Below are 19,509 nucleotides of genomic sequence, written 5' to 3'. Positions count from 1 at the left end.
TGACTAGAAACAAGATAAAAATACTAAGATAAGCCTTTTTTTTTTCTTTTTTAAAAGATAGCCATCTCATGGGGGTGGTGCAGATGTACATGATTATTGTCAAATGCTCATTAATATTCTTAAGGGATAACTATGAATATGTAGGAGTTCAGAAAGACTGGATTCAATAAAACAAAGAATTTTAAATAAGAGTACTGTTTGTTTTTTTACGTACTTCAATTTAACATGTCGAGCCGGAGGAGAGCGAACCGGAGCCGCTGCGCACGCACCCGCACCCCGCGATCGTTATGTCCATCCACTGCACACATGCACGCGCTCCAGAGCACACTGCATTTTACTTCATCACCACTGAACAGCCATGAAGTTACAATAGCGCACGAATGATCCAACTCCTTAAAACAAGCTACAGGTGTCAAGAATCACAGAGGAACTTTTCCTTTTCAGCAATGGGATCAAAGTTACTGGCCTTAGTTCAGTGAATCGGCCCACCCTCTGTGTTCATCCCCTCTAGTGGCCCTCCATATGGGCAATGCTGCATAATTGGGTCAACAGTGTGTGCCTGCATTGGCTGTTTCTCTAATATGACTGACAGGTGCTTTATGATCCATTTGCCTCACTTTTAAACCTCTGAAAAGTGGAGTATTGCCATATTGTGGTGCAAGTTTGGCTCTTAAAACACAATCAGTCTGACAAGATAAAATAAAGCCATTACAGCACAGACTATTAATCCGAACTCAGAATAAATTACACTAGTGAACACCATGCACACTTGTGCAGTTTGTAATTTTACCATTAAGCACATTCATTTACATTACTGGACCTGGACCTTAAGTTGTTCAGAGTAATTGTTAGTCTTGAGAATTTTTGGAAGTACTGAACATATAAATTTTTCTACTAAGAGTTTATCCGGGACGTTCTAAAACGCTTAACGTGGCTTAATGTACGTAAAAAACTACCAGGAAACCCCAAATTTCTGTCATACCTTACTTGGAACAAACACTAACTACTATAAAAAAAACGAGTCCTTATTCCACAGATAAAGTGAATAATATCACGTTAAGCGTTTTCTCCCCCATAGAAGCCCGTTGTAAGGAAACTGCTTAACGTGGTTTAACTTACCTCAACAGCGACCAGGGAAGACCAAACTTCTGTTAAATTTCACTTATAATAAACACTTTCTGCTGTCAAAAGAATGAGCTCTTATTCAGCATATAAAGTGAATAATATCACGCTTTTCTCCCTATAGAACTCCATACAGGAAAAAGCTTAACATGGTTTGTTATAATGGACTTCTATGGGGGGCGATCACTTTATATGCTGAATAAGAGCTCGTTCTTTTGACAGCAGCAAGTATTTATTATAAGTAAAAATTTAACAGAAGTTTGGTTTTCCCTGGTCGCTGTTGAGATACGTAAACCGCGTTAAACTGTTTCCTTATAATGGGCTTATTTGGGGGAGAAAACGCTTAACGTGATATAATTCACATTATCTGTGGAATAAGGGCTCGTTCTTTTGATAGTAGTTAGTAGAGATGCGCGGATGGGCTCAATCGTCACCCGAATCCGCAGCTTCAAATAAATGATCCGCCCGCCACCCACCCGCACCTATATTTTTCTCTGATTTAGATAACCGCACCCGACCCGCACCCGATCTTCATATTACACTTATTGTAATTCTTAGTTTTGCATGATGAAATGATAAATTGATGGTTCATGTTAACAGCAGATTGATTCAGCTGATCTGCAAATCGCTGCACACTTATACGTTTATCACTCATGATTTTAAGCCAAATCCATGCAGAAAAGAATAACATTAACTGACATCTGGATGCGACTCTCTGCAATCTCTGACGAAATCGGTCGGGTTTTCTCTCTATTAGAGCCGCTCTGAACTTAGTATTTGAACGCATGCTTGGACTGAAGTTTACAGGGGTTCACCAGTTTAAGAAAGGTCTGAGCGTAAAAATCTGCTTCTTTTCATTTTTAAGGTATTGTTTTCATTATAATCTACTGATTCAAATAAGTAATCAATAATAATTATAGCCTACCACTGCGCGCCTAGCCTGACATGCTTTCGCGTAAGAATGAACAGGCAGCATGGACGCATCAGGCAAAATCGTCAAATATATTTCAAAAGAAGCCGGCGCCACGGTCCTGACCACATCACTGTCTTTACTAGGCGTTTTTAGGGAATATTTCAATTTATTAACATGCGACTGAATTAGCTATTCATGTGTTGGACTGTCATGATTTTGGCTAATGCAGGACACTTCTGATGCGCATCAGAGAAGTGGGTAAACGCAAAGCGACCAATGCACTACACCGCTGCATTACCGTGCTCAATAGCATTAGCACAGGCATAACTCCCTTCAAACTTTATATGGAATGTCAACGTTTCTGTCACCAAAAACTTAGAACAGGCAAACACACACACGCGCACAAATGAAATCGTCTCTGCCTGATGAAAAACATATTTAAAACACGTTCAAGTTTTAGAAAATGTAGTTAATATTTGCATCATTATTGATTTATCTCATCCACCCGCGACCCACCCGCAAATAATCAGAATGCATTTTTTTATTACCCGACCCACCCGACCCGCGGATTATCCGCAGCGCCCGCGGATATAACCGCCATCCGCGCATCACCAGTAGTTAGTGTTTGTTCCAAGTAAGGTTTGACAGAAACTTTAAGCGTTCTAGAACGTCCCGTTTATCCATAACTTTCAAGGTAAGTAACGTAGCTAACGTTAGAGAGCAATCAGGCTAACAAATTACTAGTGTGTCCACTTAGACCGAGGACTAGGGTTATAAGGTTATGTATGGATAGTATAGAGGACATGTACAACTTTATTAAAGCAATATAACAGTCGTGGTCTTGATGTTACAAACAATATTGCTCGATGTTTTCGCCATCTTTGTTGTTTAACTGGTTACCGGCATACTGGGGCGGAAATAGGTTTACACAGCAATTGCGTATTTCCGGTGCAAAATACAGAAGTTGTGAGAAAGGTCTATAGCCCAATCAGCTTTCTGTTATTGGCGCGAGTCTCTCTCGGATTGTACCGCAGAAGTAAAATGGATTTAACTTTTTAGCTATGGGGAAGTGCAAGTTTAGCGATACTTAGCTTGAAAAAACTGAATATAGGGCTTGGCTAAGGCCAGTTGCTAATAACTGCCCAGCTAACACAATTACGTCGTGACGACGTTACTGGACCGGACCATATTCGTCGCAGCGACGTACCAAATAACGTGCCAGCGACGTAACTTTGTGATTCCCATATTCGTCGTAGCGACGTTATTTGGTACGTTGCTGGAACGTGATGAGTACGTCTCCACGACCAAACTGGCACGTCGTGAGCACGTTACTATAAAGGACCACATTGGTCGCGGCGACGTTCCAAATAACGTACCAACGACGTAACTTTGTGATTCCCATATTCGTCGTAGCGACGTTATTGCGTTACGTTGCTAGGACGTGGCAAGTACGTCCTAACGACCAAACTAGCACCTTCCCAGTATTTTTAATATTTGCTTCTCACCTTTAGTCCTGTCCGAGGATGTGTTCCTACCACCTTGAAATCAGTATATAATGACAAACTCAAACATTTTCTGCTGTAAAAAACAAACACTAAATCCTTATGTTTTCAAATTGTTGTAGTTTTTGTAAATATATTCACTGCATACATGCAAACCAATACAAAATCATTAAATTCCAACAGAAAATCAGCAAAAACACAGTGCATTCATTTATTAAATCACCATTTATTCAGTTATTTTCTACATATACTAAGCCATTGCATTTTAAACATGACACCTATTATTTAACCATGTAAAGTGCTGCCAAGTCATTAGCACAAATAATTGAACACATCACATAAAGTACATAGTAATCAAAGAATAATACAACCACTGATTAAAATGTTTTACTTTTATTTAAAAATAATAAATATTTAATTAATGATGGGTATAGTATAATAATAGTTATCAGTAGCCTACTCTTATTAACAGAACTCCCCTAGTTTGGTACAAAAATACTGATACAAAGATAGAAACAATTCAGTAGTGAGTTCTGTATTACTTTAAGTTAATTTGTTTTCTGAGTGTCCTGTGTATGAAACACCTGCTACAAATATCTGGTGGTGAAGTGCTGTAATACTGCTTCACTCTCAGAAGCAAAACCTAAACAATTACCAAAGGACCGTAATTCTTCTCAGAAGATAACAAAAATAAAGAAAATAGCAACATTAATAAACAGTAAGAACATGTTAATATAACAATGTAGAGATTACATCTCCCCTGTATTAGGCCCACCCAAAAAACATACAGTAAATGAGCCTGTTGACTTTTTCAGAAAAATCTTAGATCTGTCCCCAGCTGTGGAGAAGACTCTTTGCTGAGAATTTAGGTTGTGGACAGTTGTGAGAGAAAAAGAAGAATGTCTTTCTTACCACAGCAGCAGAAGGTACTCTCTTCTGAAGAAAGGATAGGAGGGTGACACTTCACTCTTGATCTACTCTTGGAGATTTGATGAGGAGTTTTGCTAAAGAATAAGGTTCCTGCTAAGCACTTGGTCTTATTCAGCAACGAGTACCTCTAATGCAGTGCCACATACTCCAGATTCTTTGCAAACTTGAAACTTTTAATAAAATTGACCATATTATTGTAGTCAGGTTTATTGTTTTTTATTATAACACATGGCAAATGTATGAGAAAATTATGTCAAAGGTGTTTTTCTTCCTCTTCGCTATCCTGAGGCTGTACTGCCAATATCCTTCTCTGGCAGCTGAAAGGGAGAATCACCTTGTTAATGTTGCTACTGTATGTACACACAACCAGTCAAAATCTGCAGTCTTTCAGTTTTTTTTAATGTTTTTCGACACACCAAAGCTATATTTATATTTAACTTACAATACAATAATAGTGTGAAATATTTTAATTTAAAATACGTTTTCTGTTGTTTTTCAAATAGACTTTAAAATGCATTTCTTTCCTGTGAGGCAAAGGTAAATTCTTCAGCCTTTACTCCAGTCTTCAGTTTCACATGATCATTCTCATATGATTTGATGCTCAAAAAACATTTTTGATTATTATCAATGTTGAAAACAGTTGTGCTACTTAATATTTCTGTGTAAACTGTGATTTCTTTTTAGGATAATTTTATAAATACATAGTTAAGGTTTACCTTTTTTTTTTTTACTTTTGTAACATTATAAATGTTTTTACTACCACTTCAGATCAGTTTAATGCATCCTTGCTATTAAGGTCTTCATAAAGAAAAAAAAAAAACTTAAGTGACTCCAACCTAGTGTACACCACTAAATTGGGCAACACAGCATATTAGAATGATTTTGAACACTTACAACTGGAGTATTGATGCTGAAAATTCAGCTTTGAATTTAAATGAAAACACACCTTGTAATAAACAATGCACAGATTGCAAAGAACTTACATTCTGATGATTACTTCATTTTCCTCACGGCTGCCTTCCTCAGTCATTCCTAGGCCTTCTCATTTTTCACCTTTCCCTTGAATCCACATAAAATATAAATAAAACTAATTAACCAATTAATTTTATAGACAGTTTGTATAAAACTGCAAATCTTCCTTTTGAAATCTTAAGTTATTCTCCAGCTTCTAAAGGAAAGGCACAATCTGTGGCCATGTTCACAGAGAATTTGATCTTACTATTAGGTGACCTGGCAAGGAGATTTAGCTTAAAACTTATTCATGAAACTCTTAAGAGTCCACAATAACCAAAAAGAGGGATACGTCATTTGCATTGACTTTTTCTTTGTTAAATTTCCACACTAAGCATGGGTCGGAGCTCTTAATACAAAGTGCACCAGATAGAAAAAATTAAGTTTAAAATGTACAGTACATACTTTTGTACACTAGGCCATGCCCCAGACAGACGAAGGTCCAGCCCCCAAAGTCTCAAACAAATCCTGTGGGAAACACAGTAAAGTGATGTGGTTGTGTATGATTTAGAAATAGGGGAGTCTTACATTAGTCAAATTCAGGCCAACTCAAATATTTTTTAAACATGTTTAAAAATGATCAGGAGCACAGGAGGTGCTCATGAAGGCAGTGGTTTACAATTGTGGTCCAGGTGACCCACAGCACTGCACATTTTGTATGTCTCTCTTGTTAAACCCACCTTCTTCAGATCATCAGCTCCTTAGGAAAGAGCTTCATGAACAAATCTGTCAGTAAAGAGAGATGTGTAAAATGTATAGTGCTGTGTGTCCCCAGGTCCAGGTTTGAAAACCACTGTTGTAAGGTACCATGACATATGACAATCATACGAGCATCAACAATTTCACTAAAATGTCTCCTGACTGAGGAAAAAACAAAATCATTCACAGGCTCTGGAATTAGACTATCAATTGATATCTATCTAGCTATGAGTAATTGAAATGATAAATCCAACCCTGTGGATTACCTGTCTCTCCTCCTGAGCATTTTGTTGTGTGGGTCCAGGAAGGATACTGCAGCACAACTCCTTTAACCATGAGAAAATGCAGTTCCAGCATGTCTTCACATCCAGGACAACAGAAGGGTCAGGGAGGCCTGAAATATAAATATTTAAGCCACTGAAATCAATTTAAATCTATATTTGTGCCTGAGTGACACTGAAACAATGAGGTTTAGTTTTTTACCGAGGACTTGCTGGGTTCTTTTGAACACAGTCTTCATGATGGATGATCTCTTGATCCTGGATCCTTTCTGCCATACACTTAGAGATGGTTTGGATGATATGTGGTTGTGTCTAAAATACAAATAGCAGCACCATTAGTCCTGCTGCTTTATATATATTTTTTGGTACTGAACAAGTCAGGAACCAAATCAGTAAGTTACCTGTACTTGATACCCATCCCTAATCATAATCATGGTTGTCGTGTTGCTGCTGCCCAGACTCTCTCTCCACCTGTTATTAAAAAAAGTATGTTAGTTTTGAATAAAACATTGATAAAACAATGAACAATGAATAAAGCATTCAAACTACTACTTAAAAAAAATAGGCTCAATACATTTAGTGCAACAATATGAAAAATTATCCAGAGACCAGCTTTGAGGACGTGCCCACGACGTTTCTGGGACCTTAGCCAAAATCCTTAAACTACTACATAGTAACAATGAACATCATTTCTAATAAGCAACTCACTGAATGAACTGGTTCACTGGCAGTAAGGACATAAAATAGTGAACTATTTGTTGGATACATATTTGTTAAAACTAAACTATCAGATCTGTTTGTCAATGAAAAGTCACTAGCATAAAAATGATGCAAGTTATGTATGTAAAAATGTTGTATGTAAAAACCAATAACATGTAACGAGCAAATTACACCATTTACAGGCCTGTTAATCGACAGGAAAGCAGGACATTATTAATCCCACATACACTGAATGGGATTTCGGCAGCCTCGGTCTAATTAAAAGTTTATATAACATCAGTGGTTTATATTTAAATTTACAATACGGCTAGGCTAGCATGAGCATAGTCAGATGCGAACGAGAAGCAGTCAACGTTACTATGGTAGAAGTAAAAAAAAAAAATGAATACTGTCGTGGGTAAATTTCAAACTAGACTAAAAATAAGGTATAACATTTTAATTTAGGATTTTAAAAGTTAACTTAACGTTACCACAGACCGCCTCCAGAACTAAGCTAATTAACTTTAACATTAACCAAACAGGGCATTTATTTATTAAATTAATATAGAAAACCTCCAAAAACACAAAACACTACTTATCTTACGTGTCATCTAACGTTATATCAGCAAAAAAATATGAATAAGAGAAGATTTTAAGCGCTTACCTTTTCCTTCTCGTCCGTCTTCTGGAAGTTGACCGTTAATGACGGGTACGCGCACGGGGCACTTACGCAGCACTCAGAAAGTGCGCTGGTTTTAACCATGGTTTTAACCTTAACATTTGTCCCGTTCCCCCTTTCAATAAACCATTCACAACCATAAATTATCACCATTTGCTAAGCAAACTATTTGGTTTTTGTTTTGCCATTAATTTGATGACAAACATTTCTATATTTTAAATGACGGGTTATACAATAATTCATTCCATCATGCAAAATGCTTGACGAATTCAGTATATTCCCCATATTATTGGCTATTAAAACGGTTTACACCTTTAAAAATAAGCTTAATACATGTAGTGCAATAATATGAAAAGTTAGTTGGAGACCTGCTGACCACGTCGCTATAACGTTTCCCACGCGACCAACCAGCAACGTCTTTTAAGGACGTGCCTACGACGTTTCTGGGACGTTAGCCAAAATTCAAAAATATGGAACGTTACCACAACGTCCTCACGACGTTGTCATAAAGTAATGTCACGCTGACCAAATGACGACCAACTGGCGACGTCCTCACAACTTACTGTGTTTGCTGGGTGTAGATTTTTTTCTCCCCCTGCGGAAGTTATTGCGTCTTCAGACAGAATCGCAGTAGCAGAATACAGGTCAAAATACCTTTTTCTATATATAATGTTCTCAATAATAATAATAAATATAGGTCGAGCTAGCTGACCGCCAGCCTTTGAGATACTTTTAAATTTTTATTTTTTTTTTACTTGCCCGACCGAACAAACTGCCTGATTAAAACTGAAGTGACAAAAACAACTAGCGAAGCATCGAAAGGCAAGAAATATTCATATTTTAATACATTCAACGTAAACAGAAATTGATAATGGATAGTGCATTTCTGGTCTATTTGTGACATACTTTAAAACAAATGAATGTAACAGCACTCTAAAGAAACAAACTGAGGTAAAAATTTAAAATGTATAGTTTATTTATAGCATGATATAGTTCAGTAATAAACCAAGTGAGCTTTTTGCTGAATATTCTCACAATTACAAATGTTACATTAATTGTAGCTCAATAAACAAGTAGTTAGTCAAGTAGTTACTTACATATTAGACAAAATATTTACTGTTTTGTTCTGTTTCACCAACGAAAATAGTTCCAAGCAAGGATCGCAGCAGAAGCATTCTCCTAGCAACGTTTTGCTATGATTCAGCATTTTGCTGGAATCAGTTGAAATAACTCGCTCATGAAGTGACTTACCGCCACCTGCTGGTAGTTTAGTGTGCTTAAAAGTATGCCTCCACACCCAACATTTCTGATTAATATATTTATAAATCAATAAATGTATTTAAAACATTAATCTCACTTTTAATTTTGCAGTGTAAATTGTGTAATCTCACTGCTAACAGCCATTTAGGATTTATTGATAAATTCATAAAATAAATTTCAAAGTTAATGTATACATTTCAAAAGTAAAAAAAGGCCTTTATAAAGGTAAATCAAATATGCAGATTTAAGATGTAAAAGCTAATAGAGCACTGATGAAAATATTGCTTCAGAATTTTTTTTTACATCAGCTATTTCTAGTGGTACTTTTATGGGGATATTTTGTGTGGAATAGTATCTGCTGATATGAAAAGTTCACTGTATATCGTAGTAATAAATTTAATTTATGACAGCCATGAAATTGTGTTTACTTTTTACATTAAACACATTAAATATTAAATGTATGCATGTAATATAATGTCTATTTCCATTACAGGTTTCGGTCTTAAATTTCATATAAGGTGGTATTAAAAAGGTCTTAAAAAGTCTTAAATTTCACTCAGGGCCGGTCCTACACATTTTGGTGCCCCAGCAGGATTGGCATTTGGGTGCCCCCCCTCCACAAATTACAGAACAAAAAGATGTTTTTTGTTTTTGTTTTTTATGGCTCGCATATTTTAACAAAATTAACAACAAAGTCAGCCAGTCCGAGTCAGTTTTACTCCTTTAAACAAGGATGATAAAATAAAATGTATAATGATAAAATAATAAAATAAACATTTGCTTGAACATGCTATAAACCACATCATCACTGATATAATGGTGCAGCCTGCTACTCATTTTGAGACTCAAGGCAGTTAGGTGTATAGTAGTAACCTAGTTTTTGGTAATAAAACTACTAAGCCCAAACGTGAGGGTTGAGCATTCATCTCAATCTGTATGAATCTAGCAATAGCTCATCATAACATTGCATTATCTAGCTAGCTTTGCCTTTATTTTTATTACTTAGCTAACGCTAGCGTTAGCGCCAATCAGCTTAAAATAACACAGAAACGCAAAACAGCGCTTTGTTGACATAGCTTACCTCTTAATTGGGCTTTCCTTTCCTCCTCCTCTTTCCTCCGTTTTCTGCCCTGCGCACCTGAGGGCTTGTGTCTTTTCATTTTTACACCTGTCTGCCTGGTGTGATGTGCGCCCATACACAACCATGTATTTGTGTTTACATTACATCGACGGCGCACGTCTTGATTGGGCTGCGGGCCTGGGGCTGCCAGTTGTGCAGAGACATATCCCCCCACTGAAGTAAGCAGCAGCATCGTGTCTCTGTTCAAGTGCATCAGCCAGGCCAGATGAAATATTGTAAATAAAAAGTGTATTTATTCTTGCTTATTTGTTCATTGTGTAGAAAAGGAGGGGGGCACCTGAGCGCCCACATGTTTTTTTTTTTTTGTTTTGTTTTTTTTTGTAAGGGCCACTGGCGGCGCCCTACGCACACCTGGCGCCCCAGGCAGAAAACTGCTTCGCCTGTAGGACGGACCGGCCCTGATTTCACTTGTTCATATCTGCAGAAACCCTGGGCCTAGTTTTTCAAAAAAGGAGGGAAAAATTTTGAAAAGGGGAAGGAACATAGAGCTCTCTCTCTCTCTCTCTCTCTCTCTCTCTCTCTCTCTCTCTTTCAGCTCGCTCCCTTTTTTATCAGGGGTCGCCACAGCAGAGTGATCCGCACAGCCGATTTGGCACGTTTTACGCCGGATGGCCTTCCTGCCTCAACCCAGCCCTGAGAGTGCATTAACTCATGCAACCCCAGTGCTGGGACATACTCATTCAGTCAGGAATGAAGACAGAAGTAAATGATCGCTGCTGCAGGCTAAACAGACGGAGAACAATATAACAATAGCTCATTAATTCTGAGGAAAGCATACATTTTGCTAAAATATTTGTTGTTGGACATTAATTGTGTCACCTGTAGAATTATAAATCTTAATATAAATGTATTTTTATAATAGCAGTAAATGAAAATAAATGGCTAATACAGCCATAATTACTAGCTCAAATGAGTAAATGTCTGTTCCATAGAAGGTACAGCTGTCTTAAAACCAGAGAGAAAGGCTGCATAGCTAGAAACTCCTGATCAACTAATTGCACAAGTAGTATCGATGTTAAAATGTTTTCATATATTTTAAAACAACATCAATAAATCTTGGGCATTGGGTGTTTTCCATTTAAAAGGTCAGTGTAACAGCCCACTTTTATGACTGGCTAACAGCATTGCCCCTTTAATAAAACCTCAGAAGAATTATTTAGTGATACAATTTTCATCTGACAGTTGAGTAGGGAATTTATACTCTTTTCTTTTTTCCTTGTCTGTGACCACTCTATATCTAGATTTCCTAAACTCTGTCATTAGATTATCTAGATTTTTAAAAAATTAATTAGTGTTATATCTAAGTGGTATAACGGCCAGTTTACACTCTAGGATACTGGCACACCAGGATCAGGTTTGAACACCCTGGTATAGGATCTAGCATACATGCATTACATATTTACGCATATTTAGTTATGTTTTGATGCTAATTGTTTTGTGCCTTTAAACTGGGGTTAACTTTTTTCATTTGTTTTTCCACCTTAGACCTAACAGCGCTGAAAATGGAGAGGGAAGTACCGAATGAATTTGAAGAGAAAGCTCAGAATGAGAGACTTTATAATTTCATATCTGGAGAAAAATCTTTTTGTTCCTTACAATCTGAAAAGACTACACCAAAAAGAGCTCAGAAGACAGGAACTGTGAGTTATTTCACTTGCTTTCATTGTGGAAAGACTTTCAATCACCAAGCGAACTTTAAAGCCCATGTTAAAATTCACACTGGAGAGAAGCCTTTCCTCTGCCAACAGTGTGGAAAGAGTTTTGCTCAAAAAGGACAACTAACAAAACACATGACAATTCACACTGGAGAGAAGCCTTTCATTTGCCAACAGTGCAGAAAGAGTTTCGCTCGAAAAGGACACCTTAAAGATCACATGAATATTCACACAGAAAAGAAGTCTTTCACATGCTGTCAGTGTGGAAACAGTTTCAGAAATCCTGGAATCTTACAGTCCACATGAGAATTCACACTGGAGAGAAGTCTTTCATCTGCAAATAGTGTGGAAGAAGTTTCAGTAATTCTGGAAACCTTAAGGCCCAGTTTCACAGACAGGACTTAGACTAAGCCAGGATTAGGCCACAGATCAATAAAGACATTTAAGTAATTTTTTATAAACATGCTTAGAAAAAACATTACTGGTCTGCATCTTAAAACAAAAAAGGCATTGATATATTTTTAAGATCAGTCAGTGCAAGTTTATTTTAGTTGAAACAGCTCAGACTTACATTTTAGTCTAGGACTAGGCTTAAGTCATGTCTGTGAAACCAGGGTAACAGTCCACATGAGATTTCATCTCTAACTTGGAGTCTGAGTAAAGTCTGAAGTCTTTGGTCATGAGTCTGAGTTGAGTCTCAAGTCATTTATTGGCTCTGCCTTTAAAAAAAAAAAAAAACTCTCAAGTTGCTTTTAAAATATTCACTAGTTCTTTTCCTCAAGTGGAGTCTGGAGTCATTTCAGGTTGAGTCTGAAGTGTATAAATGTGAGACTTGAGTCCAAATCACTAACTTGAGTGTCCATCTCCACACACTGGAAAGAGACCCTTCATCTGTCATCTGTGTGGGAAAAGTTTTAATCGAAAACTCACCCTTTATGTCCACAGGCAAATTCACACTTTAGAGAGCCTTTGTATGGAAACCCTGCAACAGTATGGAAAGAGTTTCCCTCGTAAGGGACGCCTTAACAAGCATGAGCTCACACCGGAGAGAAGCCTAACATGCAAACATTGTGGAAAGAGTTTCAATCGATGAGGAAACCTTGACAGGCACATGAAAACATGAAAAGCCTAACAGATCCCCTCAGTCTGGAAAGAGTTTCAATCAAAGTGGAAGCCTTGATGTCCACCAGAATATTTGCACTATGGAGAGCCTTTTAATCTGCCAAAAGTGTGGAAAGAGTTTCACTCAGTAAGGAAGCCTTAAGAGGCACATGAATGTTCACACTGGAGAGAAACCTTACACATGCTCTCTGTGTGGAAAGAGTTTTAATCGACGAGAAAACCTTGACAGGCACATGAGAATTCACAATAGAGAAAATTCGCAACAGATCCACTCAGTGTGGAAAGAGTTTCAAACTTAATGTATAAAACGGGGAGGGAGGTCACGTGACCCATACACGCGATGGTTGAGAGATACTGATGCTCCGTCCAAACCCCCTTTCTTTTGCTATTTAAATAGTTTTATTATACTCGACAGTCAGTAATTTCTACTTGCAATAGTGTCAGTATTATGTACGGAAACAGAAAACAGGACTCTTCACCGTCCACAACCCCCTCGGGAAAGAAAAAGATGAAGCTAGCGAGCACCGAAGCTAATCTGACCGACGCCATTGCGGAGGCGCTATCGAAACAGCAAATATCGCTTGAAACTACGGTTCAGAAAGCTATACGAGTGGCCATGGAAGATGTTAAATCATCTCTGATAGAGCTCCGCCAAGACGTACAATCTCAAACGAACACGGTACGAGACTTGATATCAAAGGTTGACAAGATCCAGGGTGAGACGCGGCAGATGAAGAAAGATTTAAATATGTGCACAACAGAGCAGCAAAGCCTCACTTTAAAAATTGCGGAATTGGAGGACAGATCTCGCCGTAATAATGTGCGGCTGGTGGGGCTCCCGCAGAGCCGTGAAGGAGATGACCCAATAGGTTTTCTTCAAAAGATGCTCCCTACCTGGATACCAGCGCTGAAGAAGAAGGGACCGATCGAGATCGACAGAGCGCACAGAGTTTACGGCTCTGGTAAATCCCGCACTTTAATCTTTCGCGTGTTACGGTATCAGGACCGGCAAGCGATTCTGCAAGGAGCCAGAGAAGTGATGAAAACCGAACCGATTCGTGACCAAGAGCACCACCTGCGTTTCTTCGCCGACTATAGCGGGTTCACCTCCCGTAGACGACAGGCCTTCGGAAGTATTCAAAAGGAGTTGCATGCGCTGGGAATTCCAAACTTCCTTATATACCCTGCGATTCTTCGCGTTAGTTATGGTGGGAATCAACACTCATTCGATTCAGTTAAAAAAGCGGAGGAATTCTTAGTGGAAGCCCGCAATGGACACGCATCCGGTGCCAGACGTAAACTGGCTTTTTATGGTCCATCGCCGCCTGCAGAGTCTATGGAAGGGTAAAGAGTCCTTGAACGGGTTAGGAATAAGTGCCTCTGTTAGTAAAGTGAAGTGCAAACAATGTAACGATCTGTTTTAGAAGATTTGAGTCCTGAGATTTTTGTTCGTTTATTAATATTTATATACTTTTTATATATACATACATATATACTTTTTTTTTTCATTTGATTGTATTTTTTATATTTACTTTATTATAAGTATAATTGTTTAAACACATTGATTTAGTTATTAATTTGATGAGGCACTTGCCCTCTGTTAATTTATCTTGTAGCCTACATATATCTTGACTGTCATTATTGTTTACATTATGCATGCTGTTTTACTTCATATTTCATGTTCAGTAGAAGAGGGGGGTTGACGTTGACTTTCTGGTGAACGAAGGTGGATGTTGCCACGGGCCCTTATAATGTTAGGGGATTTTGCGGTCTCAGATAGGGGGTATTTGTTCATGTTATTTCTATGTATATTTTCTATTATTTTGGTCTTGTCACAGGTCAGGCAGATATATTTTGGTTGTGCAATACTTATTAAAATACGCACCATTTTTCCAATAGATTATGGATAAATTAAAAGTTATATCGCTTAATATCAGAGGACTTAATAGTCCTAACAAAAGAGCCAAACTTTTGATTTACTTGCGCAGGAAAATGGTTGATATCGCTTTAATTCAGGAAACCCATCTAAAGAGAGCAGATGTTCAGAGATTACAGAATAAATTTTTCAGAGTGGCGGCTTTCTCTACTGATAATACTAAAACTAAAGGTACTATTATTTTGATCTCTCGTAGATGTAACCTCAAGATTGATAGAGAGAGCCAAGATCAATCTGGTAGACTAGCTTATATTTGCACAAACATTAAAGGGAAGAAAATAGCATTTGTATCGATCTATGCCCCTACAATATTTGAGGCAAAATTTTTTCCACAAATTACTAACCACTTGATCTCGCTGATAGACTATTCTCTGATTATTGGGGGAGATATGAATGCGGTTATGGATCCTGTATTGGATAGATCTTCCTTGTGTAATCAAGTTCAGCTCAATTCTTCTGCTGCTCTTAATAATTTTGTAAAAGCGCTAAATTTGATCGATGTTTGGAGATCTGGAAACCCCCTGAGTAGAGATTATACATTTTTCTCGACACGGCATCTCTCATTTTCCAGAATAGATTACCTACTGTGCTCCAAGGAACTTTTGATTTCTTTTGATCAGACGATGATACTTCCAGCTATTCTTGCAGATCATAATCCTATAATGGCAGATTTCAATTGTAATTTGTTTGCCGAAAGATCCCAGCGGTGGCGTTTTAACATTTCTCTTTTACTGAATAACCAGTTCGATGCAGATTTTAAGGCCGGTCTGTCTGAATTTCTTTCATTTAATATTGGTTCTGTTAAAGACCCTATATTTGTGTGGGAAGCCACGAAAGGTTTTATCAAAGATTTTTCGATATCCTTTGCTACTAATTTAAAAAAGATGCAAAGTCAAAGAATCGACTATTTAGAAACAGAATGTCAATCTCTGGAATGTTCGTTAAAATCTTCATTTTCCAATTCGTTATTTAAGACGCTTCAAATCCTTAAGGCAGAAATGAATGATCTCTTGAGAAGGAAAGCAGAATTTGTACTTCACAGAACCAGACAGAACTATTATTTTAGCGGTGCTAGACCTAGCAAACTTTTAGCCCTTAGACTGAAGCAAAGTCAAGCGAAAGCGTACATTGATATAATTAATCACCCATCTAAAGGATTGGTTAGGAATGGCAAAGAAATTAACTCTGCATTTTCTGATTTCTTTTCTAAACTTTATATATCCGAACTTAATCCCTCAAGTCCAAGCTGTACAACTTTCTTGCAGTCACTTACTTTACCTCGTCTTAGTTATGAAGAAGCGGATCAATTAGGACAGCCCGTTACCTTGGAGGAGCTTAAAGAGGCGTTACAGGGGGCTAAAAAAGGCAAGGCGCCAGGTTTAGACGGGATCCCTATTGAGTTATTTCTTAAATACTTCGATCTACTCGGTCCTGTCTTCCTGACGGCCATTCATGCGGCAGTAGAAGCTGGGGCCTTTCACCCACAGTTAAATACAGCACTTATATCGTTGATACCCAAAAAAGGGAAGGATCACTCAGAGTGTGCAAATTACAGACCCATTAGTTTGTTAAATACAGATATTAAAATGTATGCCAGAATTTTGGCCTTGCGATTGCAACGTTATATAAGCAAATTAGTTCATCCAGATCAGACCGGCTTTATGCCAGGTAGATTGGCAGCTGATAACATTCGTAGATTACTGCATGTCATACACGAATCCCGAGCTTGTCCCACTCCAGCAGCAGTTCTTTCCTTGGATGCGGAGAAGGCATTCGACAGGCTGGAGTGGGACTTCCTCTGGTCTGTTTTAGATGCCTTTGGCCTTGGAACAAATTTTGTGAACATGATAAAGGTATTATATAAAAACCCAACGGCTTCTGTTATAACCAATGGGGTACACTCTCTACCTTTTCATTTAAAACGTGGCACCAGACAAGGGTGTCCGTTATCCCCCATGTTATTTGCACTGTCGCTCGAGCCACTAGCCCAGCTGATTAGACAGGAAAACATTTGTTCAATTTCAGTTAAGTCCTACAAACAACATATATCTCTCTATGCGGATGACATATTACTGTTTATCTCTGATCTACAAGCTTCATTTCCTCAGATACTGAAGGTATTTGGAAAGTTCAGCATGCTTTCTGGGTACAAAATCAATTGGGATAAATCCGCTTTGCTTCCACTTAATGGCATGGCTAAAAAAGTCAGATTACCATGTAATGTTCCCATACAAACTTCCATGAGCTACTTAGGCATTGTTGTTCAATCATCCCTGCAGGCTATTCCAGATGCCAACTATCTTCAAACTCTAACCAGGGTGGAGCAAGACCTCCAAAGATGGACCTCGATGCCCCTATCACTACATGCCAGAATAGCGAGTGTTAAAATGAATGTTTTGCCGCGAATCAATTTCCTTAGTTCTATGATTCCATTACCTGCTCCTAAAAAGTTTTGGCTCAAACTTGACTCTATGATTCGTAAATTTATCTGGAATGGGAAACAGCCTAGATTAAAATTTGAAACTCTGCAGCGGACAAAAGATAATGGGGGATTAGCTCTTCCGAACTTTGAATTATATCATAGGGCTTTTCAAATAAGATGTATCAATGTTTGGCTCGACCCGCACTCTAGGGTTTCTTGGAGAGAGATTGAAATGAGCTTAGCACATAAATATAGGTTACAAGATATACTGTTCTCTGGGCTAAACAACAAACAATGTATGCAAGCGTTTGGTCCTATCATTTCCAATACAATACTCAATTTTAAACTGATGGAAAAATGCATTCAACATTCCCATAATTGGCACACCTATACTCCTATTTGGTATAATAATGATATTCGTTCCGGTGGTGCACCTTTTTTTTCAAGAGATTGGATGCAGAAAGGTATTTATACATTGAAAGATATTTCTGGTTCTAACGGCATGTTAAGTTTTCAAGAATTATGTGAGCGGTATGGATCTGAACCCTCCTCTCTGTTCTTATATTTGCGCCTAAGGTCGGCCATGAAGGCCTATGGGGTGCCCTGGGGGGAAAATCTACCCGTGCATCCAATCGTTGCCTGGTTTGATCTGTCTTCTTCTAGCCATTTCACCTCATGGATGTACAGAAAGGCCTTAGTGGCTACAGCAAAACGCTTAGCTATACAGCGCATTTGGGAAAGAGACTGTCAACAAGAGGAAGGTGTTACGGACTGGGAAAGAGTATGGTTGAACATTTTTTCTTCATCTAAAAATCCCAATCACCAACTGATTCATTACAATTTTTGTCACAGAACTTATTGGACCCCTCTTAAAAGACATCGTATCGATTCCTCCTTTAGTCCCCTCTGTGATAAATGTTCAGACCAGCAACTTGGATCCTTTTTTCATGTGATGTGGGAATGTGAAAAAGTTAAAAAATTTTGGAACGAGGTGTGTACCATCTTATCAGAAATGATTGATTATCCTATACCGGTGAACCCGTTTATATTATTACTGTGTGACGATTCTCTTTTGAATTTCTCTAAGCTACAAAAAACTGTTTGGCTGGCCGGCTTAACTTCTGCAAAAAAACTGTTAGCGCAACACTGGCTTCCACCACATAGCCTGGATATGTATAAATGGTTGATACAACTTCAGGACATTATAATGCTTGAAATATCCACAGCTCGGGTGAACCTGGCACAAATGTCTACATTAAAGATCTGGACTATAGCGGCTGAGAAGATCTCCAAGTACATTGCAAAAAACATTGATCAGGGCTCAGTATGAATGTTTTTTATTTGTATTTTTTGCATTTGTAATGCTGGATTTTGTTTCATGATTCCTGTGGCTTTGATTTGCTGTTAACTTTTCTATTCATTAAATACCCCATTTACAGAGACCGCAAGGGAAGGGTGGGTGGGGGGAAAGTTGAATTGATGTTTGATCCTGCTTTGTAAATTGTAAGTAAAATTATAATAATAATAAAAAAAAAAAAATAAATAAAAAAAAAAATAAAAAAAAAAAACTTAATGTATAAAACGGACAATTCTGGTCCTTGATTCTGATTGGTTGAGCCACATTTGATGCTGTTTATGCAACTACTTCTGAGGAACTGCAGTTGATGTCAAATGTTTACATCCCCTTTTCCAGAATCTGCTAAATATTACCTTGTCAAAAAATCCTAATGGATTCCAATTAGAATTGTTTTATAGGATTATTATAGGACATTCTGTTGGATCATTTCTACATGATTCTAATGGGATTAAATATCTTGAATCTTTCAAATTTTCCATTGTATGTATGACTAACTAATAGTTTTTGCAGTTTACTTAAACTCACCTTGATGTACATTGGTTATTTTTTATTTTAACTCTTTCCCCGCCAGCATTTTTTTTCATTTCCAGAAACCGCCAGAATTTATGATGATTTTCACCTAAATTTGACAGCCCTCAGAATATTTTATTTTTTGAATATATGAACATATCACATATCAAAATAAACAACCAAGACTGCTTTTACATTAAAAACTAATTATATATCTCCATGTGTTCATGTTTTTCACCACTTGAATGCAAATACAAAAAAGAAAAATGC

This window comes from Garra rufa, chromosome 4, assembly GCF_049309525.1.
Source record: "Garra rufa chromosome 4, GarRuf1.0, whole genome shotgun sequence".
In the NCBI taxonomy this organism is placed as follows: domain Eukaryota; kingdom Metazoa; phylum Chordata; class Actinopteri; order Cypriniformes; family Cyprinidae; genus Garra; species Garra rufa.
The sequence above is the reverse complement of the archived record's forward strand: the minus strand, read 5'-3'. Positions refer to the sequence as shown.